Here is a 23,745-nt window from a genome sequence, read left to right as displayed (position 1 = left end):
GACGGGAGGGTCCACTCAGAAGCTCGACCGGGAGGGTCGACTCAGGAACGAGTGCGACGGGAGGGTCCACTCAGAAGCTCGACCGGGAGGGTCGACTCAGCAGGAGTGCGACGGGAGGGTCCACTCAGAAGCTCGACCGGGAGGGTCGACTCAGCAGGAGTGCGACGGGAGGGTCCACTCAGAAGCTCGACCGGGAGGGTCGACTCAGGAACGAGTGCGACCAGAGCGGGTCCACTCAGGAGTGCGACCAGAGAGTCGACTCAGGAGCGAGGGCGACCAGCGGGTCGACCCAGGAGCGAGCTCGACCGGGAGGGTCGACTCAGGAGCGAGCTGCGACCAGCGGGTCGGCTCGACTCATCTTCAGCTCGTCAATCTCTGCTGCCGCCGGAGATCTCCGCTGCCGCCGGTGGTGAGCGTCGCGACTTGGCGACGATCCAACGCTGCACGCTACGAGCGAGTTGTGGGCGCCACCTACCGACCGGGTTCCGAACTGCGACAGCGTATCAACAGCCATCCGAGCCAATTCACCACGGTGACAGGAGAGCGCCTGATACGTATGACGCGCACCGCCCCCTCACCACACGACCACCAGGCGTCTGTTTGACATAAAGAATCGACTCCGAACACTGACTATTCAAGACAACTCTTACCACTCAAACACACTCGAACCCATAAGTCATCCGTGGCTGGGAAGGCATCACAACGAGACCGAGTGGTGGCCATCCGTCGTTTATAAGAGTATTCTTAATTTTTATCTTTAATATTTAGTGGGCTGTACTCTTAATCGCATAAATTCCCAACAGATCCATCAATACGAACTGATTCTTGGCACCTCCTTCCGCCGAGCCACGCTCACGTGGGGAGTGGTGGCCCACCGGATCCTTATCAGGTGATCTGGTCCCCAATTAGTAAACTTGGTATAAGATAACGATCTTCGGAAAAGGAGCACCGTCGCAGGCCCTTACTCCGAGCCGTTCTGAGATAACCTGCCGATGTATCTGTTGAGATTGGTGCCTTTAAGAATAATAACTGTTTTGATTGTGTTTTTGTTTATCGCCGTATAATCTTTCAAGTATCTTTCAGTCATAATCGCCGCACGTACTCGCATCCTCTACAGAATATTCAACTGTTCCGTGACCCAAGGTGTTAACAACGTGATAAGGGTTGCGTATGATCAATAAGGAGTGCGGTACTGCGTGAACAATATTGAGTATAATCATTCATTAACGTTAAGGTTTTCTTAGCATAGTATTTGCATGTTTTAACGACTCTCTCTCTCACTAACAACCATCGCGTTATGCGGGATCCATGTGCCGTTGTCAAAGTGAAATCAGACAATCGTTGATGATACTGTATTGATGCCGTATTGACGTTCAGGGATTGAGAGTTCGCATACTATATCATAGTTAAGGTTGAATTAGTAATAAATTGATCAATACAGAAGTGGTTGTGTGATTCTTTCCTGAAATCTATGCATAAGATCTGCTTCTGCGTTGAGATTTGAACTTGGTGACCTTAATAAACACACTAATACATACTCAGTAAATGTTAAAGCGATAACGGGGTGAACCGGGGTCTGGTTATCATAACGACTTGCGTTATCATAATTACACCCACTCGCATAATTAATACGATTACCTCTCGAATTGGCATAATTAAAATGTGCGTAATTACATAAATTAACATATTTCCGGATAATTACACATTTGGCCAAATTTCATTTAATTATTATTATTTCCACTGAATATTCATAACCCACACATACAACATAATAATTCACCCACGTACGCATACAACATAACAAATTTTCATACCCAACATATACAACAGTGGCACGCGAGAGGGAGCGTGCGTGGCACGCGAGAGGGAGCGTGCGTGGCACGCGAGAGGGAGCGTGCGTGGCACGCGAGAGGGAGCGCGAGAGGGAGCGCGAGAGGGAGCGCGAGAGGGAGCGCGAGAGGGAGCGCGAGAGGGAGCGCGAGAGGGAGCGCGAGAGGGAGCATGTGTGGGGCCGTGCGAGACAATGCTGGTCCGAGGAGGAGACCAGCGGGGTGCGAAGAAGAACCTGAATAAAAGACAATCGGAGACCAGCAGTGCCTGACGGAGTCTTTTATTACACATGTAACCTTTTGTCTATAAGGGTCAAACATTGAATAAGTCATGTTAGGACAAAGTGTATATTTTGGAAGTAACCTGTCCAGATAACCCAGGTGAGACTCCTTGTTCTTGTGATACAGGTCAAAGGGTATTTTTGTGATTTCACGAAGCATCTCCCTCTGGAGCAACTCATTGTCTTTGAAATCAGTTACACGGCATACCACTCAAAAGCTACACGTAGAGGAGATACATTCTCTACAACACGAATTATAATTTTGTATTATGTGTTGACGTAGATTTTGTCGAATTAGGACGAGAAATGGTCCTTGCTGATTAACGTCTGGATGTTCACAACCATGGGTTGAATCAAGCCTGACCGCCTGCGGTGCCCCTCACAAAAAAAATTGCACACGAATGACGCATCCACGCAAGCTCCCGATGCTCCGTTTTGAAATTTCAAAATGAAACAACTTTGAATTGAATATTGTTTTTAATTAGATAATTGTATTTCTTCATTAAAAGCTTATTCATTGAAGACGACATTTCGTGTGAATTTTCTCTCGTCGTTAAGTAGATGGCCTTGCTGGGTGTGCGGTTCGATGCGGACTTTCACCTGGTTGGGATCGTGGGATCGAGATGAGGCGACAGAGCTGGCCGTGCGAGAAGACCGCCGTCTGCAGATCGATTCCAACGCGATCGAACATCTGTCCCTGCGCCTCTGTCATTCATGCAGGGGGCATGTAGGTTTGCAGTGCCCCCTGCATGAAAGCGACGGAACGTGCAGCGTTCGTCACGAAGTTGTGCGTAAGCGCCATAACAAGGCGCTGTAAGCTGACCTGCCACCACGTTCACGGGTCAACAGGGGGCAGCCGAGAGAGCGAGGTGCGTAGGGGTTGACCAAAGGTTAAACCCCCGGCCCCCCACCGTGACCAGAGACTAACACCCCTGACCCCCACCCGTCCCTAAGGCCCCTTAAGATAAGATCTTTCAGAAGGTTCTGGGACAGGGGGGGGGGGGGGTCAGGAGGGGAGGGGTGACCCCGACCTGGGGATAAAAGGCCGGCCCTCTGAAGACATCTGAAGACTGGACCAGCACCCGGGTACCCTTAACCGAGGCTCTTGTTAGAGCCGGGTTGTAGCGGACCAGAGGTGAACTCCCGTACCCTGGCTGGGACGGGTCGTCCAGTCTTCCTTAACGCCGGGCTAAGGGACCTGTGGGTAGCAGAGCCCGGAGTGTGCAGGCTGCGATAGAAGGGAGGCTGTAACTCCCGTAGGCTATCGGGTGGAAGGGGCCGTACCCCTTCGTGTTACAGTCGTGTGTAGAGCCGAGTTCAAAAGAGTTATAATAAACGCGTTGCCTCAACCAGACGTCCCCGTGTGGTTAAGGACACAACACTTATATAAAAGAGTATAGCCAGTGGGTTTTCAAAGTACCTTCGTGTTACATAAATCAATTTCCCGTGAGCCTACCGCATTAAAACAATGCTCAGCTGAGCGAGGCGAGCCCCGGTGGGGGTCATCTTAACTTTGTCACGTGCCGTAGCTCACGTGACTTCTGCCGCGGCAATGTCTGGATGTTTTCGCCTGAGAATGACCGCTCGTGTTGCGATCGAAACGTGATTTATTTATTATTTTATTTTTTCTACCTACGTGACAAGATCAGCAGACAAGATGTCTTTCATCCTCTTTGGTTCTTACGGTAAAGTCACGTAGGTAAAAAAAATCACGACGTTTTGATCGCAACACGAGCGTGACTTCTGCCGCGGCAATGTCTGGATGTTTTCGCCTGAAGATGACCGCTCGTGTTGCGATCGAAACGTGATTTATTTATTATTTTATTTTTTCTACCTACGTGACTTTACCGTAAGAGCCAAAGAGGATGAAAGACGTCTTGTCTGCTGATCTTGTTTATGTCCGTGTACATCGATATCCCACATTGCTTACACGTTCACACCACACACAATGAAATAAATAGAAACTAGAACGACTTCCGGGGATGGGCAAAGATCGAGGAAACTCTTTCAATGGAGCGAGTTCAGCGAGTTCGATTCAACATCTCTCTATCCGTCTGTGTCTCTGTTCGCCTCTGTGTGTCTCTCTCTGCCTGTCTCTGTGTCTATGTCGTCTCTGTCTCTCTGTTCCTCATGTCTGTATCTGTCCACCTGTCTTGTCTGTGTCTGTGTGTCTATCAGCGTCTGTCCCACCGGAGTCAACGACTGTCAGTAGCAGCAGGCGCCCGTTCAACTCCCACGACTACACGCCACTCAAACTTGCTTCCAACACATAGACAAAGATCCCCCGTATAGCCTTAACAGACTGTAGGGGCAAGTGCTGCTAGTGAGCACCTAACACAAAGACCCCCGTATAGCCTGCACAGAATGTTGGGGCATGTGCTGTTAACGGCACACGAGGGGGTGGGTGGCCAGCACCACGCCCGGCCGCCTTTGTCTCCCTAGTGGCGATCTTGACACACCGAACCGGGTTCTCGTTTGAGGCTGAGTCGACGTAGGGGAGGCTCAGGATCGGCTCAGAAAGTCGTCACTGGCGGTGTTGGCCACGAGCGGGAATGGAACTCGGCTGGTCGGTGCAGAGCGCAGCGCTCACCACGACACTGCCGCTCCCCTTCTGTCAACAAACTTGAACTCTGACCCCGCTCTCTGACGTCACCGCTCAGCGTGACCTCATCGGCATCAAACGACAGGGGGATGTGTACCTCTAGTGACGTCATGTCATCTACCACCGCGCTCTTGGGCGTGACGTCACTTCCGCTCGGCTGCTGCCGATATCTGTTCAAGTGCCAATCCTTATTTAGGACGGTACCAGTAACATCATTTTTTTAAGTTAAAGAGCCGCTCGTTGTGGGAGGGGAGTGTCTTGTACCCAGCAAGTGACGTCATGTCACCTGCTGCTGCCGCGTGACGTCGCGAGGTAACAGGAATCTGCCGCTCTGCGCGTGAACTGAAATCCGAGGTGAGAAATTCTCATCGCGGTGGTGGTGGTTGTTGTAGTGGTGGTTGTGGTGGTGGTTGCGGTGGTGGTTGCGGTGGTGGTGGTTGCGGTGGTGGTGGTTGCGGTGGTTAGGGTGGTGGTGGTTGTGGTGGTGGTTGTGGTGGTTGCGGTGGTGGTTGCGGTTGTGGTGGTTGCGGTGGTGGTTGTTGTGGTTGTAGTGGTGGTGGTTGCAGTGGTGGTGGTTATTGTGGTTGTGGTTGTTGTGGTGGTGGTTGTGGTGGTGGTTGTTGTTTACCGAGGTAGAGCCTCGCTGTCTCTCTCGTAGGGATTCATCTTCTTGGTTCTTTCGGTAAAGTCACGTAGAAGGGAAGTAATAAAATAATAAAAATAAAACATAATAAAATAATTCTCACGACGTTTCGGCCACAACGCAAGCAGCCGTCCTCAGGTGAAGACCAGGTCTGTTGGGGAGACAGCGTCTGAATGAAACGCCACCACGCTTGGAGCGTATATTTAAGCTGGGTAAGGGGGGGAAGGGCGCCTTGACAAAAGAATTTGCATATCGGATCTTAACTGATTGTGTTCACGTTTACGATGACTTTCAGACCGCAGTCCACTCACTGGCATGACTATATATCTTGTATTCTCCGCAGGGAATGGATTCTTTGCTCCGCTGCAAGTCTCCCTACACCACTCTTCCATTGACATATTTCGTTGCTTCCTCTTAGTATCTTTCACTCGACGGTCAATGGTATAGTGTATAGCAGATTGTATAATAATAAATAGTATAAAATTGTAATGTTTAATACAATGTATAAGGCAATATATAGTATCGTAATTGTATAGTGAATATACAGCAGTGTGATATACAATAGGGCGGATAGAATAATACATAGTGTAATATTACACTATCTATTATTCTAAGGTATAGGGTGGTGTATAGTAATACTGTATATAATTTAACGTTGGGTTTGTCTATGGCAGCATATAGTACGGGATTAGACCCGTGTGAATGTAAGGGAAAAAAGTTTAGCTGGAAGCATATTATATTTTTTGCGACATAGATTTGTAATGTATTACTTACTGTTAGTAGCTCAGCTTATTGGAGAGTATATTTAGTATACTGATGATACTATGTAGTTTATACTTTAGTTTTTTGACGTGGTTGTTTAGTTACTGCAGCTACATACTATTAACATTCCTTCCCTTTATTAATGCTACCTCTATCCCCTCCCTTTGATGCTGCTAATCCTTCATAATGCACGGGCATAATATGACTTTGAAACCCCCCGCCCACCTCCTACGCATTTCCATAAATATGCTAAATTCCTCTTGATATGCAAATTATTTTGTCAAGGCGCCCTTCCCCCCCTTCCAACCCAGCTTAAATATACGCTCCAAGCGTGGTGGTGTTTCATTCTACGTGACCGTTCCATTCAGACGCTGTCTCCCCGACAGACCTGGTCTTCACCTGAGGACGGCTGCTTGCGTTGTGGCCGAAACGTCGTGAGAATTATTTTATTATGTTTTATTTTTATTATTTTATTACTTCCCTTTTACGTGACTTTACCGAAAGAACCAAGAAGATGAATCCCTGCAGTCACGAAAGCTTTAAATCTCGTAGGGATGTCAATTGAGTAGCAGCGAGCATGGAAGCGATGTCCAGGTTGGAACTTTACAACACGGGGCCTTGCCTCCTGCCGTCGCCTGATCGCGTTTGCTTCAATTCTCTCGTTTAAGTTTAATTTGTCTTGACCCAGATCGCCACTTTGTACCTTTGTTTTACTTTAAATATTAATACAGTTTTTATTTTTACCAGCCCAAGCCCGCTTGAGCTGCTATACCGCTCTTGTTTTCAGAAGTGACCTGCCCACAACAACAACAACAACAAGGTGAGGCTCGTCAACAGCATGGCGGTGTTCACTCTGGACGCGTGGTGGTGTTCACTCTGGACGCGTGGTGGTGTTCACTCTGGACGCGTGGTGGTGTTCACTCTAGATGCGTGGTGGTGTTCTCTCTGGACGGGTGGCGGTGTTCACTCTGGACGCATGGTGGTGTTCACTCTGGACGCGTGGTGGTGTTCACTCTAGACGCGTGGCGGTGTTCACTCTAGACGCGTGGCGGTGTTCACTCTGGACGCGTGGCGGTGTTCACTCTGGATGTGTGGCGGTGTTCACTCTGGACGCGTGGCGGTGTTCGCTCTAGACGCGTGGTGGTGTTCACTCTGGACGGGTGGCAGTGTTCATTCTGGACGCATGGTGGTGTTCACTCTGGACGTGTGGCGGTGTTCACTCTGGATGTGTGGCGGTGTTCACTCTGGATGCGTGGTGGTGTTCACTCTCTGCATGTGGAGTGGGGACAACCGGGGGATCTGGAGGAAATCCACGCGACCGCGGGGGGAGACACGTAAAACTACAAATATAAAGCAGGCGTCAGGGTCGCGATTGAACCCATGACTTCCTGTATGCCAAGAGAGGTAGTTCACATCTCACTACGGGGAGAGAGAGAGACACACAGCCTTGGCGATGTTGATTGATTCTCAATGAATAACTTTGTGGAGTCTGAAAGCATTAATACTGAGCAGATGAAGGTGGCTAGGCATGGGTCTGGACACAACACCACCTGTGAACCATGCCAGTGTGTGACAGTGTAAAGTTTGTGTTTGCACTAAAGTCTATTAACTCTATTGAACACGGAGGTTATATTACAAAGATAGTTTATTTTTGTTTTCCTCTGGAACTCTTTATATAAACGGAAACAGTCAAGAAGTTAACACAGCACACACATGTAGCTGAAGTCAGATCTGTTCATCCCAGCATTCAAGGACATCTGAGCCTGGCTGGCTTCACACCTCTAAGTTGCGATTGAACATTAATTTATGCATTTCTGCATAACACAAATAGTATTATTTTCAACACCTTTTGCTATGTCAACTGATCTTCTTGGTTCTTTCGTTAAAGTCATGTAGAAGGGAAATAATAAAATAATAAAAATTAACATAATAAAATAAAATTATCACAACGTTTCGGCCACAACACAAGCAGCCATCCTCAGGTGAAGAACAGAGCTATTATTTCCCTTGTACGTAACTTTACCGAAATAACCAAGAAGATGAATCCCTGCAGTCACGAAAGCTTTAAATCGAGACTCATGTAAACTGAATTTAGCTTTTATAAATATTCCTTTTGTAGCCATATAGCGAAATTGTGTGCTCGGAGTTTTGAGTTAACATTCATTTTGAAGATTCTCAGGCTTCCAGGCATGTTTATGATAATTCACCCTCTCATTGTGTGCTATAACAGCCCCTGTGATGAATTTGGTAAACCTTTTCACTATATCTTGAATATATGAATAAGTATAGACGTGTAAGTGACATGTTACTGTGTATATATGCATTCCTCTGTGTGGATATTTTTTTCTGTCTGCAGCTGACACTTCCTCTGTCGCTTCATCTGCCGAATTTGTCCGATGGAGCAAAGGCACTCGGCGCAGCTCGGTACAACAAGGCAACAATGCGACCGGTGTGCATACAGCACGGATCATACTGGAAATTTGACACGGCACCAGAGAACTCACACAGGAGAGAAACCCTTCAAGTGCACTGTGTGTGGGAAGGCGTTTGCACAGTCATCTGCTTTTGTAACACACCAGAGAACACACACGGGAGAGAAACCCTTCAAGTGCAGTGTGTGTGGCAAGGCGTTTGCCTATTCATCTACTCTTAAAAAACACCAGAGAACACACACGGGAGAGAAACCCTTCAAGTGCAGTGTGTGTGGGAAGGCGTTTTCAGATTCATCTACTCTTGTAACACACCAGAGAACTCATACGGGAGAGAAACCTTTCAAGTGCACTCCGTGCGGGAAGGCGTTTTCAGATTTATCTACTCTTGTAACACATCAGAGAACTCACACGGGAGAGAAACCCTTCAAGTGCACTCTGTGCGGGAAGGCGTTTTCAGATTCATCAAATCTTCATGTACACCAGAGAACACACACGGGAGAAAAACCCTTCAGGTGCAGTGTGTGTGGGAAGGCGTTTGCACAGTCATCTGCTCTTGAAAGACACCAGAGAACACACACGGGAGACAAACCTTTCAGGTGCACTCCGTGCGGGAAGGCATTTGCATGTTCACCAAATCTTCAAAAACACCAGAGAACACACAAGCATCAGAAGATCCACAAGGAGTGGAGTCTGAAATCAGCTTGTGAAAATCAAAGTACCGTAATGATCCCATCCCTTATCAAACAAGAACCGGAAGAAAATCCCGGCTTGGACACTTTTAAAGGTATCAATGTGAAATATGAGGAGGTGAAATGTGAAGAAGTGAGGAAGAGCGAAGAAGTGAAGGTAAAAAGTGAAGATGAAGATTCAACTCCAAAATCGGACTTTCACATCGATGGAGGCAACGTGAAGCAGGAGCAGAATTCTGACTGTGAGGCAGAGTGTGGCAACTCCCAGCAGTTTGTGGAAGTGGAGGTGTGGGTGGACTTCCTCCGAGACAATACAAAGTCAATTGGAGACCCGGTAGATGTATAAGCTTGAGACGATGTCGCTCCAATAGATGCACCTTTGTCGCTGCAATAGATGCACCTTTGTCGCAGACCTTTAATGACAAGAATGTGAAGTTGAACACAATTCCTAGGTTAAACCTACAGGGTAAGAGCGGCCAGTCTTTGTGGACCTGTGAGTTGGGTAGATCTCTAACCAGGAGCGAGAACCAATAAGCTCCCAAGCATTCACTACGTTATCATAATTACATTTATATGGTGCTTGCTTAATCGCCTCGACGATTTTGAGTTTTGTATCGTATCTCATTTCTAACACTCGAAGAGCATCCCCAAGTAGCAGCTGCCCCTGTGTGGCACAAGGTGGTGGCCCTTTACCGGCCTGCATGTGGACAAGAGCCTGTCAGTAGGGGGCGATGGTTGATGTGGCATCTCAGTTGTGTAGTTTGTAGGTAATGTTTAGAATTTGCTAAATTTTGACCCAGACACCAGCATGCAATGGCCTACTCGCTTTGAATGGCGCAAAAGTATGTTGTACATACACTGTTAAGCAAACAGTATTTTTTAAAATAGCTTGTTAATATGATGTAACCTGATACAGCATATTTCAGTGCAGTAATTACATTTTGATAAAATGACTCAATAATTTTTAATGAATACTTGTCTGTGTGCGTACATGTGTAATGGTAATAACTACTCACTGTTCGGCGACCTGCGAGAGAGCGCCACCTCCCTCGGAAAACGGGGTCAGGGAGAGGTGAGAGCGGATCGAAACACAGTTTTCCCACTCGGTAAACGGTCAGGGTCAAATGAGGTAATGTAGGATCCAAACGCCAGATTGGGAAGGACCAATCAGAAGGTTCCACAAAGTGACCTGGGATTGGATAAGCCCAGCCACGAACCAGTATAAAGGTCAGAGCGCTGAGAGCTCTGGGCATTTCTGCCTACACGAAGACTCAAGCCGGCTGATGACAGCTAGGACCCTGGACCAAGCCTTCCAGCCCTTGTGAGGGCTGAGGCTCAGTGTCACCAGTGGTGAAGGGAGAATAGGTCCTGGGTAGGCAGGACCCTGGCTCCCAGCCTTCCCGCTTTTGTGAGGGCGAAGGTCCTGAGCGGCCAGAGGTCGGGGACCCACCGAGCTAGCGGTGGGTCAGTGAGCCTCCTCTCGGTTCCAGCCGGAGGACGCTAGGTTAGCAGGGAGATTGTGATAGCTCCTGCCAAGTCCGGAGGCTGTACCTCCTCAGGGTAACGGGTAAGGGGACCGTATACCCCTTGTGTGTTAGGGACTGTGTTAAGTAGACAATAAACAGTGTGTGCCTTAAGAAGTGTATTCCGTCATTTACAACACTACACATGTAACATTTTGTCTATAAGGGTCAAACATTGAATAAGTAATGTTAGTGTGTGTTTTGGAAGTAACCTGTACAGATAACTCAGGTGAAACCCGTTGTTCTTGTGATACAGGTCAAAGGGTATTTTTGTGTTTTCACAAAGCATCTGCCTCTGGAGCAACTCATTGTCTTTGAAATATGGAGCACACTCAGATCATTCATCAGTTACAAGGCATACCACTTAAAAGTTACACGTAGAGAAGGTACATTCTCTACAACACGAATTATAATTTGGTATTACGTGTTGACACAAATTTCGTCTAATTCGGACTAGAAATGCCCCTTGCTGATTAACATCTGGATGTCCGTAACTATCGGTTGAAGCAAGCCCGGCTGCTGTTGAGACGCTGTGCACCAATAAGGGTCCACAGGTGGTTTGCACTGAATCAATGACGCACTCCCAGAAGTCTGCTAGTTATAGTTTGTGTAAAATATTCCTTTGTTTCGTGGAGAGATCAATAAATGAAAGATGTGTCTGCTTGATCTGCTTCATAGCAAGGAGGTAATTTTAAGAGCACATTTGGAATGCATTTTTGGTACAGATTTGTATTTGGTTTCAAGGCAGAGCACATCTAGTAGATACATTCTCCACAACAACACTCATTAGAATTTTGCATGACGTATTATATGTTGGCGAACTAGGACAAGAAATGGTCCTTGCCGATTAACGTCTGGATGTTAACAACCATGGGTTGAAGCAAGCTGGACCGCCTGCAGAGCCCCTCACAACCATTTACGACTTTCGGCCAGGAAAGTCACGAAAAAAATTGCACACAAACGACGCATCCACGCAAGCTCCTGATGCTCCGTTTTGAAGTTTTAAAATGAAACAACTTTGAATTGTATTATGTTTTGAATTGTTTCTTCAATAAAAGCTTATATCATTTTACATCTGGAAGACTTCATTGAAAACGACATTTTGTGTGAATTTTCTCTAGTCGTTAAGTAGATGGCCTTACTGGGGTTCGGTACGATGCGTACTTTCACCTGGTTGGGTTCGCGGGATGGAGATAAGGCGACAGAGCTGGCCGTGCGAGAAGACCGCCGTCTGCAGATCGATTCCAACGCGATCGAACGTCTGTCCCTGCTCCTCCGTCATTCATGCAGGGGGCGAGTAGGTTTACAGCGCCCCCTGCATGAAAATGATGGAAAGTGCAGCGTTCATCACAGTTAAAGTAGTGTGCTTAAATACGACGGAAAGTGCAGGGTTCATCACAGATGAAGTGCGCTTATATAAGAGTACTAGCGGAAAGTATCCGGCGTTGCCCGGGCGAAGAGACACACACACACACACATGGACTTAGACACACAAACATCGACCCACACACACAAACACATCTACTTACACACAGACATTCGCTTCAGATACACATGGAGTTACACACGCAAATCGACGTACACACATACAGCGACTCGAACACACACACGTAGACTCGCACACATGGACCTAAGCACACATACGGATTAAAACACATCGACTAAGAGACACACACATGGACTTACACACATGGACCCATGCACACACATCAACTTACACACACACATGGACTCACACACATACATATGTTGAGGTGCAAATGACGACACGGAGGCAGGTCTTCAGTTAAGGGCTTGCGCCAGTTATTTATTAAGGGTTTTGGATAACTTTCCCAGGGGTAGGGGTTGTTCACACGAACCTTCACTCTGTCTGTTCCTAGCTCGGCTAGCTCCAGCACTCTCTCTCTCGAGTCAGATCGGGGGTTCAGCCAACACCGACCGACCAGGGAGAGCAGCACCTTCTATCAATACGGCCGGCTTCTCTTCAGACTCCCTGAGCTCTACCCCTGGCTGGCTCTTCAACCGCTCTCTATCCCGGGTTCCCACAGTAACCCCGCGTCCGTCACGCAGTCCCCCTTAAGTATCGAGAGGAGATGTGGCGTCATCGCCTCACCCAGCGTGCATGACGTCATCGCACTGAACAGCGAGCATGAGGTCACATCCCCATATTACTCCACACAGAGACTCGCACACATTGGCCTCCACACATATGGACTCGCACAGACATGGACTTTAGATACACACACATGGAGTTATACACACATATCGACTCACAAACACATTGACTTACACAAATATGAACTAACAAAGATCCCCCGTATAGCCTTAACAGACTGTAGGGGCAAGTGCTGTTAGCGAGCACCTATGGACTAGCACACACATGGACTAACACACAGCGACTGACACATAGACTAATATGCACACTTGGACTTACACACACATCGACGTACACACACATACATCTGGCATTGCCTGGGCAAAAAAGACAGACACTCCGACTTACACACACACACACACATGGACATAAACACACACACATATGGACTCAAATACACACACACATCGACTCACACACACATCGACTTACACAGCAATACCCGATGATGCCACAGCTAGAGCAATTTTCTCTCTCTGGCGAGCCTTTGCGAGGAGCAGTTTCAAAACAAAGGTCTTCCCAGTACTGGCAGGTGCAGCAATGATAAAAATGACTCGATTTGTAGTCTCAATGTCTTCCAAGCTTCTATTTATGCATCCATCAGCTTTGGTTAATTTTCCTAACTAAATTTAAGAATATGTCGAGCATAATATCATATTTCACGTAAGTTCTCTTGAACAAGGGCATGCAGGTTGTCCCTGTAGGGCAGGGGTGGGCAAACTTTTTGACTCGCGAGCCACAATGGGTTCTAAAATTTGACAGAGGGGCTGGGCTAGGAACAGATGGATAGAGTGTTTGTGTGCACTAATATAAACGACATGTAAAAATCATTACATGAAAGGATTTGGCCTTTAACAGGTAGCAAAGCATTTATTTGCAAGGCAATTTAACAAATTGCACGAACATGAACAATACAAAAACATGTCGTAACGTGACTGATCAAACATCATGAAAACATCTGAGGCCTGCGCCAAACCAATTACCTCACTTGAACTTGTTTATTATCTACATTAACAGGTTAGAGCAGCCACGCAGGCTGTGTGTCGGAGATTTGGCTCTAACCTCGCTGCAGCAACACATCATCACTTTCAGTTTCAGTGGGAACAGTGTTGTTGATCTCCCATTTTTGCCAGTGCATCCAAGTCTGGAGTTATTTTGGTTGTGGCAATTCTCAGGATAGATGTGAGGTGCTGATCCGTTAACTTTTATCTGTGATGGGCTTTGTTGGCGTTCATGACGCTGAATGTCTGCTCACACACATGTCGAGCCAAACAAAGTCAGTATCTTCTGTGCAGTCCTCCGGAGGTTTGGAAACGTGGCTCTTTTAAGTAAAGCATAAAAGTAATTCAGTTTAACTTCTCCTTTAGGACTGAGTCAGACTGAAGATCTATCAGTTCCAACTGCAGCTACTGTGGTGCTGTTTCAGGGTCTTGTGACAGGGGACAGGACACCAGCTGAAGTGACTGTTCAATGTTTTCGAAATCAGAGAACCTACGGCAGAATTCTCCGTGCAGGTCCTCAAGCGATTTGCTGTATTTTTTTGCGTTTCACGGTGGCTCTTCCTGCATGGCAAGTGTGGAGAAATTAGCAAAAGATTTGTTCGCAATTTGTCCGGAGAACAAAGTGAGCTTGGATTTGAAGGCTTTCACATGTTTGTACATGTCGTGAACAAACTGATCTTTCCCCTGCAGTTTCACATTCAGCTCATTCATGTGTGAAAATGTCCACAACAAACGCAAAGTCACTAAGCCAGTTCTTGTCGCTTAGCTCAGGGAATTCGTCAGATTTCCCCATCAACTCCAAAAATGCGATGATGTCCTCTTTCAGCTCCCACACTCGTTGTAACTCTTTCCCCAAACTTAACCAGCGGACACGAGAGTGGTACGATCCGCATCAGTTTCCTCCAGGAACGTAATAAACTGACGGTGCTGAAGTCCCCTTGCTCGTATAAAGTTCACAAGTTTTAAGACTGGATTCACGACATGATTAAGCTGCAATACAGACTTACACAGGGATTCCTGATGGATGATGCAGTGAAGGAAAATAAGATCCTGGACAGGGTTTTCCTCTTTCACTTTATCCTGGATTCTTTTCAGCAGCCCAACATTTTTTCCAGTTAAATTTGGCGATCCATCCGTTGTGACATTGACAAGTTTACTCCAAGGTAGCTTCATTCTTTCGATGACAGCAGATACCTGGTTATACAAGTACTCTCCCCGCGTTGTTCCTTTCAGGGACTCCATGGTCAAAACTCCTCTGTTATCGCAAAACTGTCGTCAATGCCTCGGATAAAAATGAGGAGCTGAGCAGTGTCTTTTACGTCCGTACTTTCATCCAGTGCTAGTGAATATAATTCAAAGGAATCAGACTTTTTGTTTAATTGACTGGCTATATTTTTATCAATAAGTTCCACACGGCGAGTCACAGTCCTGCGTGATAAACTTACTTTTTCTAATTTGCTTTTGATCTCCAGACACAAGATGTCTGCTGTCTGTACCATGCATTCTTTTGCAAACTTGCCTTCGGAGAAAGTGGTAATGAGTGGTTATGTTGGTGAGAAGGTTTTAAAGAAAATTTAAATCGAAGTGAAGAAGGAAATTATTGAAAAGTTTGTATAATTAATGATTTTTCAAACTTTAGTTATGTTTTTTGTGCATAAAACTCTTTAAAAAACTATGGGGTCTAGAATGGACTCGTGAAATTCGGAGAGAACTCGGAGTTAAGTTTTGTTTATTTTGTTGAATTACACAAAGGCGTAACAGTTATGTAAATAACTTTTGTTATATAAAATTCCTAGTAAGATATTAATTTTGTGAGTGTAGTCATACCCCTCCCCCTCATTCAAGCCGTAATTTAGAGAGCGAAAGCGCCGAGTACGTAAATCGCTAACATAAGAACCCGTTAATCTCTTCTCGCATCATTCATACGATGATTGCGGTGAAGTAAACGTTCATACGATATTACGGTGAATGCTTCCAAAAACAATACTGTACCCAAATATTACTGTTAACTTACTTTCAATAGAAACATGAATTGCTCATACGAATATTCTCTCTCTCTCAGAATCGACCGACTGATGTAGCAGACGAAACAATCATCTTGTTGAACGATTCTCAACCTTGATGCGGCAATGTTAGTTTTCTCTGTTGTTCGAGGTGCGCCATCTACTGGGGAAATGGGGGCATTACAGGAGGAAGGTAACATTTTATTTGATAACTAGCGGTAAGTACATGGCGTTGCTCGGGCAAAAAACGAAGATACACACATGGACTTACACACAGACATTGACCCACACACATAGAAACACATCAACTTAGACGCACACACACACACATATATGGTTAAATCCAGGAAGGGATCGTTAGCAGGCCAGCCTAAATGTTTCTAACTGGCGAAGATGTTCCATTAGGGGGGTGCACGTTTCGCAAGCGTAGAGAAGGGAGGGAATTGCCGTGGCCGAGAAGACCTGGAGCTTCATGCGGAGCGGAAGATCAGGTAGCTTCCACACAGCATAACGCAGCTGATGAAAAGATAATGGCGCTCGACTGATTTGGAGTGAGACCTCTGCTGTTAAACTGGAGCTGGTCATGAGCACACTGGCCAGGTATGGGAATCTTGGCAATCTCTCCACAACTACCGCATCACCAATTGTGAGTTGTGGGGGTGGATTGTTCCATGGTACAAAATACCCAGGCAGGTGCTTAGTTTTGGTGGGGCTGATGGTAAGGCCCCACCTCTTCGTGGCAAGCTCCAGGTTCAGCCGCAGTGAGCAGCAATCACCAGAGCATCGGCATACATAACTTGGTTGAGCAATAGGGAGGCATCCCTTGACCGCACCTGGGCATCGATCAGCCTCCCATTGTATATACCATATACAATGGGAGGTATATACCATATGGTAATTCCTCGGGAACAGCCATTGAAGGCTTCACGAACTACGTGGTCAAAAGATATGTTGAATAATGTGGAGCCAGAGGACTTCCCTGTCACACCGTAAGGTGTAGAGGGAATGGCTGTGACTGACGGCCATGTAGTTTGACGCGGGGCCGCTCACCATCATGAAGGTCCTTAAGGATCATGAGCAAAGTTTCAGGGACTCCGAAATCATGAAGAACAACCCAGAGGCCAGGCCTACTGATGGTATCATAGGCCTTGAGCAGGTCAATAACGCACATACATTCACTCACACATGGACCTACAGACACGCAAAGAAATGGACTTACACTGACTGACATGGAGCCATGCACACAAAGCGACTAACACAGACAGCCATGGACTGACACACACAGACATATCGACTCAAACACATGGACTTACACACACATACATAGACTGACACACACATTGCCCTATACACACTAATAGACATATGGACTGTGACACACAGACATCTACTTTAGATACACACACATGGATTAACACACACACATCGACTGACACACAGACACACAAACGCGCATTGACTTACACACTCAGATGGAGCCATGCACAAACATCGACTCACACACACGCATTGACTTTCACACATCGAGTGAAACACACACGTATGGACTAACACACACATGTGGACTAACACACACAGCGACAGATACGCACACAAATGGACTGACACACACACACAAACACTTGTACGTACACACACACGGGGCGTTGTCCGTTTGAAAAAGACAGACACACATGGACTTACACACAGACATGGACCCACACACATAGAAACCCATCGACTTACACGCACACAAACACATATGGACTCACACACACAGACATCGACTTTAGGCACACGCATGTAGTTTCTGCACACGAAAATTATAATAGTAATAGTGTATTAGGCAACTTATTAGTTTCATAATAGTACAGAATGAAGCAGAGTTCTTATGTGCACACACACATTATCATTGTAATATTTGTAAACGTATTTTTTTAATAATAGTAAACAATAAACCTGAGTTCTTAGCGAAAGATTGAATAAAATTGTACTTTACATTGGCGTGGTGACGCCTCGTCCCGTGCAGAGCCCGCGGTCTCGCCTAGATTGGCAAGCCGGAGGAGGTGAGACATTGCCAGGCTGCGAGCTGGGCCGCTACCCCCGCCCTCGCCAGAATAATACTATGAAACCGCTTTAATAATATGAAATTAATATGTAAGGACTTTATATCAGTAACTGCACGCATTGGGGTGGGGGGGGGGGGAAGAGGACATCACACTGTGAAGAGAAATCGACAGCGTGATGTGGATATCTATTCCATGTTAAACGCGTAAAATAAAATGTCCCCCGTGAGCTCAAGCGAACGCGCATGACTTGGCAGGGTCCGCCCCCCCACGCAATTGGCGTCACTTGGTAGGGTCGACGGAGCGCAATAAGTAAGTAATTAATAATAGAAACGGCACAAATGCGTTAATTAAACTACTTTAAAGTTTACGGACGGGGCGTGTCGCCCGTCAAATTTTTTCTACGTTCAGCCCATCGTCCGAGAGCCAAATCCCCCACAAGCGCGAGCGCGCGGAGACTTTTATATATGAGATAATAATAATAATATTTGGATAAGTTCAGCGGGCCGGATTAAAAAGCCCAACGGGCCGTATACGGCCCGCGGGCCGTACTTTGCCCATGTCTGCTGTAAGGTGTTGGTAGTCCCATAGACGTGAAGTATTTTCCAGCAATGGAGTGCAGTTTGTCATGAAGGAGGATGAGGGCCTGTTTGAAGATGACATCAGAAAAGTTGTCGTCCAGGTTTGTATTTTGTTATTGAGCTCCGTGGAGGATGTCCTCACTCATGCCCTCTTTGTATTTTTGCCAGAGTCCCATGGGGTTAGATGGGCTGCAAACTTGAAGATTTGTGCAGAAGAGCAATGTCAGTTGGAAAGGGGACTGACCAACAGAAGCTTCTGTCATAGCTTTATGAATATGGTGATCATGCGCAAGAATTGCACGAACATTGCAAGCTTCCCTGTATGTTTGACAGACAACATTGTTTATAGGTCTTGGAAAGAGTTGTGCCGTTTGGCAACATGGAGAAGCATTGGGAGAAAGTAGCACTGCTGATTGTTGGGATGAACTGTGTAGACTCGTCCTAAGGCATCCGATTCACCGTCAGCAGCACTTCGCTTCAAATTTTTTAGCAGTCCATGTATAGTAGGAGGGAACTTAATGGTAAAGTAGGTTGGCAGCAAATGGGTCACTTGGACAGGGCCTGTTGTTGGGCATTTCCTTTGGTGACGTAGATGCGTTGACCATTTTGGAGGTCAAGTGCCAAATGAATGACTGTGGGGGGACGGTCATGGATGGGGAAGTCAAAAATTCAACAAATGGCCTCATTGTTGCTGATGTATGTTGGAAAAAAGGTTTTGGGTCATGCATACTTTGCCCGTCTGTTTTGTAAGGCAAAGACAGCCATTTACACAATTGTAACCTCATTTGCCAGTAAAAAAATTATAATTGTTTTTTTACCCTTTCATCTGGCAAGAAAACTGACACCTTTTTTACAGGGAGTCATGTTTGCATAGACCACAATACCTGCAGTCATAATGCAAACAAAAAACATAACTCTGATGTATGCACTGTCCTTAAAGTTGATTGGTCCACACCTGACAGCTTTCCTTAGAGCCTAGTCTCACATGGTGTTGGACCACATGACGCCAAAAGGTGCACCAACACCATGTGAGACTAGGCTCTAAGGAAAGCTGTCTCGGGTGTGGACCAATCAACTTTAAGGACAGTTGCATACATTATCAGAGTTATGTTTTTTGTTTGCATTATGACTGCAGGTATTGTGGTCTATGCAAACATGACTCCTTGTAAAAAAGGTGTCAGTTTTCTTGCCAGATGAAAGGGTAAAAAAACAATTATCAAAGACAGCCATGTCAGAGCCTTTGTACTACTTTTTTACGTAATATATAGGATACTAAGGCTAAGCACACCCGAGGATTGCACTTTTGTTGAAAAATGAAGCTGTAAAAATATGGCCATTATTGGCCAAAAACGGCATAGGTTTTCTATAATGGGACGTGAATATTTCATCATAAAATGTTCCACTTTTAATCTAATACATAGCATACTACGGGTAAATACAATAGAGGAATTAACTTTCGCCCAAAAATAAAGCTGTGAAAGTTGGGCTTATTTGGCCTAAAATCGGCACAGTATGCCGATTAACTTTTTGATATTCGAAAATTTCATGCATGAAATTCCCCACTTTTTAACGTAATATATAGGCTACTCAGGCTAAACACAACCAAGGAATGCACTTTTCGTTGAAAAATAAAGCTAGGAAAATTGGGACAATTTTGCCAAAAAACGGCATCGGTTAGTATGGCGATTTTCTTTTTACGGACGTGAAAATGTCATCGTGTCGCCAGCGATGTGTTGGAGAGCTAAGCCACAACATCTACAAAGTGCTGCTCATAGCGAGCAGCACCGATGGAGGTCGTCACGGCACACGAGGGGGTGGTGGGTGGCCAGCACCACGCCCGGCCGCCTTTGTCTCCCTAGTGGCGATGTTGACACACCGCACCGGGTACTCGTTTGAGGACGAGTCGACACTGCCTTTCCCCTTCTGTCAACAAACTTGAACTCTGACCCCGCACTCTGACGTCACCGCGCAGCGTGACCTCATCGGCGTCAAACGCCAGGAGGAGGTGTGCCTCGCTAGTGACGTTATGTCACCTACCCCGACCACCGCGCTCTTGAACGTGACGTCACCTCCGTTCGGCCGCTGCCGATATCTGTCCCAGTGCCAATCCTTATTTGGGCAAAGCCACGCCCGGTAACTGGCGGTTCATTAACATGATGCAATCGTGAAAGTCGTCGCGAGTTGAGAGCCGTTCATTGTGGGAGGGGAGTGTCATCATACCCCGCAAGTGACGTCATGCCACCTGCTGCCGCGTGACGTCGCGAGGGACCAGGAAGTTGCCGCTCCGCCTGTGCACTGAAATCCGAGGTGAGAAATTCTCATCGCGGTTGCGGTGGTTGTGGTGGTGGTTGTTGTGGTGGTGGTTGTTGTGGTGGTGGTGGTTGTTGTGGTGCTGGTAGTTGTTGTGGCGGTGGTGGTTGTGGTTGTGGTGGTTGTTGTTGTGTACCGAGGTAGAGCCTCGCTCTCTCTCTCGTAAGGCTCGTCAACAGCGTGGCGGTGTTCACTCTAGACGCGTGGAGGTGTTCATTCTAGACGCGTGGAGGTGTTCACTCTAGACGCGTGGAGGTGTTCACTCTGGACGCGTGGAGGTGTTCATTCTAGACGCGTGGAGGTGTTCACTCTAGACGCGTGGAGGTGTTCATTCTAGACGCGTGGAGGTGTTCACTCTAGACGCGTGGAGGTGTTCACTCTAGACGCGTGGCGGTGTTCACTCTGGACGCGTGGCGGTGTTCACTCTGGACGCGTGGAGGTGTTCACTCTGGACGCGTGGCGGTGTTCACTCTGGACGTGTGGTGGTGTTCACTCTAGACACGTGGCGGTGTTCACTCTGGACGCGTGGCGGTGTTCACTCTGGACGCGTGGAGGTGTTCACTCTGGACGTGTGGTGGTGTTCACTCTAGACACGTGGAGGTGTTCACTCTAGACGCATGGAGGTGTTCATTCTAGACGCGTGGAGGTGTTCACTCTAGACGCGTGGAGGTGTTCACTCTGGACGCGTGGCGGTGTTCACTCTGGACGCGTGGCGGTGTTCACTCTAGACGCGTGGAGGTGTTCACTCTAGACGCGTGGCGGTGTTCACTCTGGACGTGTGGAGGTGTTCACTCTGGACGCGTGGCGGTGTTCACTCTGGACGCGTGGCGGTGTTCACTCTGGACGCGTGGCGGTGTTCACTCTAGACGCGTGGAGGTGTTCACTCTAGACGCGTGGCGGTGTTCACTCTGGACGTGTGGTGGTGTTCACTCTAGACGCGTGGCGGTGTTCACTCTGGACGTGTGGTGGTGTTCACTCTAGACACGTGGAGGTGTTCACTCTAGACGCATGGAGGTGTTCATTCTAGACGCGTGGAGGTGTTCATTCTAGACGCGTGGAGGTGTTCACTCTGGACGCGTGGCGGTGTTCACTCTAGACGCGTGGAGGTGTTCACTCTGGACGCGTGGCGGTGTTCACTCTGGACGCGTGGAGGTGTTCACTCTGGACGCGTAGCGGTGTTCACTCTGGACGCGTGGCAGTGTTCACTCTAGACGCGTGGCGGTGTTCACTCTCTGCATGTGGAGATGGGGACAACCGGGGGATCCGGAGGGAAATCTACGCGACCACGGGGAGAGAGGGAGAGAGAGACACGCAGCCTCGGCGATGTTGATTGATCCTCAATGAATTACTTGGTGGAGTGAGGAAGCATTAATACTGAGGGGATGAAGGTGGCCAGGCGTGTGTCTGGACACACCACCACCTGTGAACCATGCCAGTGCATGACAGTGTCAAGTTTGTGTTTGCAGTAAAGTCTATTAACTCTCTTGAACACGGAGGTTATATCAAAGCAATAGATTATTTTTGTTTTCCTCTGGAACTCTTTGTAAGAATGGAAACAGTCAAGAAGTTAACACATCACACACATGCAGCTGAAGTCAGATCTGTTCATCCCAGCATTCAAGGACATCGTGAGCCTGGCTGGCTTCATACCTGTTGTATATGTTGGGTCTTGAAAAATTAATAAAAGATAATCCAAATTAAATGAAAATAGGAAAAATCAGTAATTACCCGAAATTATGCTAATTAGGGAGGTGATCATATAAAGTTATGCAAATGTATACACTTATGCTAATGTATGCAGTTATGATAATTATGCTTATCTTCGTTGTCTAGGGTCGTATTATGAATCGGGATAATACAATTATTCTCGTTTTAACATTTACTGATTATGTCTTCGTGTTTTGTGTCAGGTCTTCAAATTAAAATCTCACCGCAGGATACAGTTCTCATAATTGAGATTATTATGCATGAACTTAGGAAGGCACCACTCGGACTCTTTTGTGTTAAGCAATTTAAATTTAAACCAAAAACATAATACTCTAATATTCGAACTCTTATGCTTGGAATTGTCAACACAGTACCCCTGGAGATGTTCTGATTGATCCGTACATTTAACCCTCAATGATTACGTTGTCAACTGGGTAACAGAACATTCGATTAATTCCTCACAGTAACGCGAGCATATACGGCGATAGGAAAACGTCCTTAAACATGCATGAGACGATATTCATACGAACGGCAATAAAGAAACATTTCCCGAAAGCAAAAGTATACGTCAATTAATTCATTGGCAAGATTATGCAATCAACGAATACTTCTGAACGACCGTATCCACGTAACTCAACGGGCAGTAAATGCTTTTCATCTTATTCGTCCCGATATGTGTGTTGTGTGCATGTGTCTTCTTTGCCACTTGTTGACTTGGCGGATTACGCTATACGGCGTTCCTTGTGCTGAAAATACCTCGGATTCCCAGCAGGACCGCTGGGACGGCGTGTGTGTGTGTGTGTAGCTGTGTGTACGTGTGTGTGTATTAAACACACGGCGCTCTTCCTCTTGGCGTTGCAGCTGTCTCCACTGCTGGTTGAGTTGGCGCGATGCTTGCCGTCGGCGGTGCGCGATGATTCCGTCGTCAGATAGCGTGCGCAGCTTGTCTGCTGGTCGCCGCTCCTCACTCTTGCCTTGGTTCCCAGCTGGTGCTGGTCGGTGTGTGTGTGGGTCGAACCGACGGCGCTCTCGCTGGCGCTGACACTCTTGCTCACGGGTGGCTGGTCAGGCTCTTTCCACTGCTCCGTGCTCTCTCCTTGATCATGCAGCTGCCAGCTTCACACAGACACCCGCCCTTACTTTAGGGCTGCGCTGACTCAGGCTCTTTCCACTGCTCCGTTC

General features: G+C 47.0%; 1 pseudogene; it reads left to right on the top strand.

Moving 5' to 3' along the window:
• Positions 1–3,971: 3,971 nt before the first annotated feature.
• The window catches only part of LOC133360455 (zinc finger protein OZF-like), a 29,429-nt pseudogene continuing 9,655 nt past the window's right edge, over positions 3,972–23,745 (top strand).

Source organism: Lethenteron reissneri, chromosome 69 (assembly GCF_015708825.2).
Source record: "Lethenteron reissneri isolate LAM-NWPU_2019-01 chromosome 69, ASM1570882v1, whole genome shotgun sequence".
NCBI classification, from domain to species: Eukaryota; Metazoa; Chordata; class Hyperoartia; order Petromyzontiformes; family Petromyzontidae; genus Lethenteron; species Lethenteron reissneri.
Note: the sequence above shows the minus strand (reverse complement) of the source record. Positions and strands in the feature narration are given on the sequence as shown.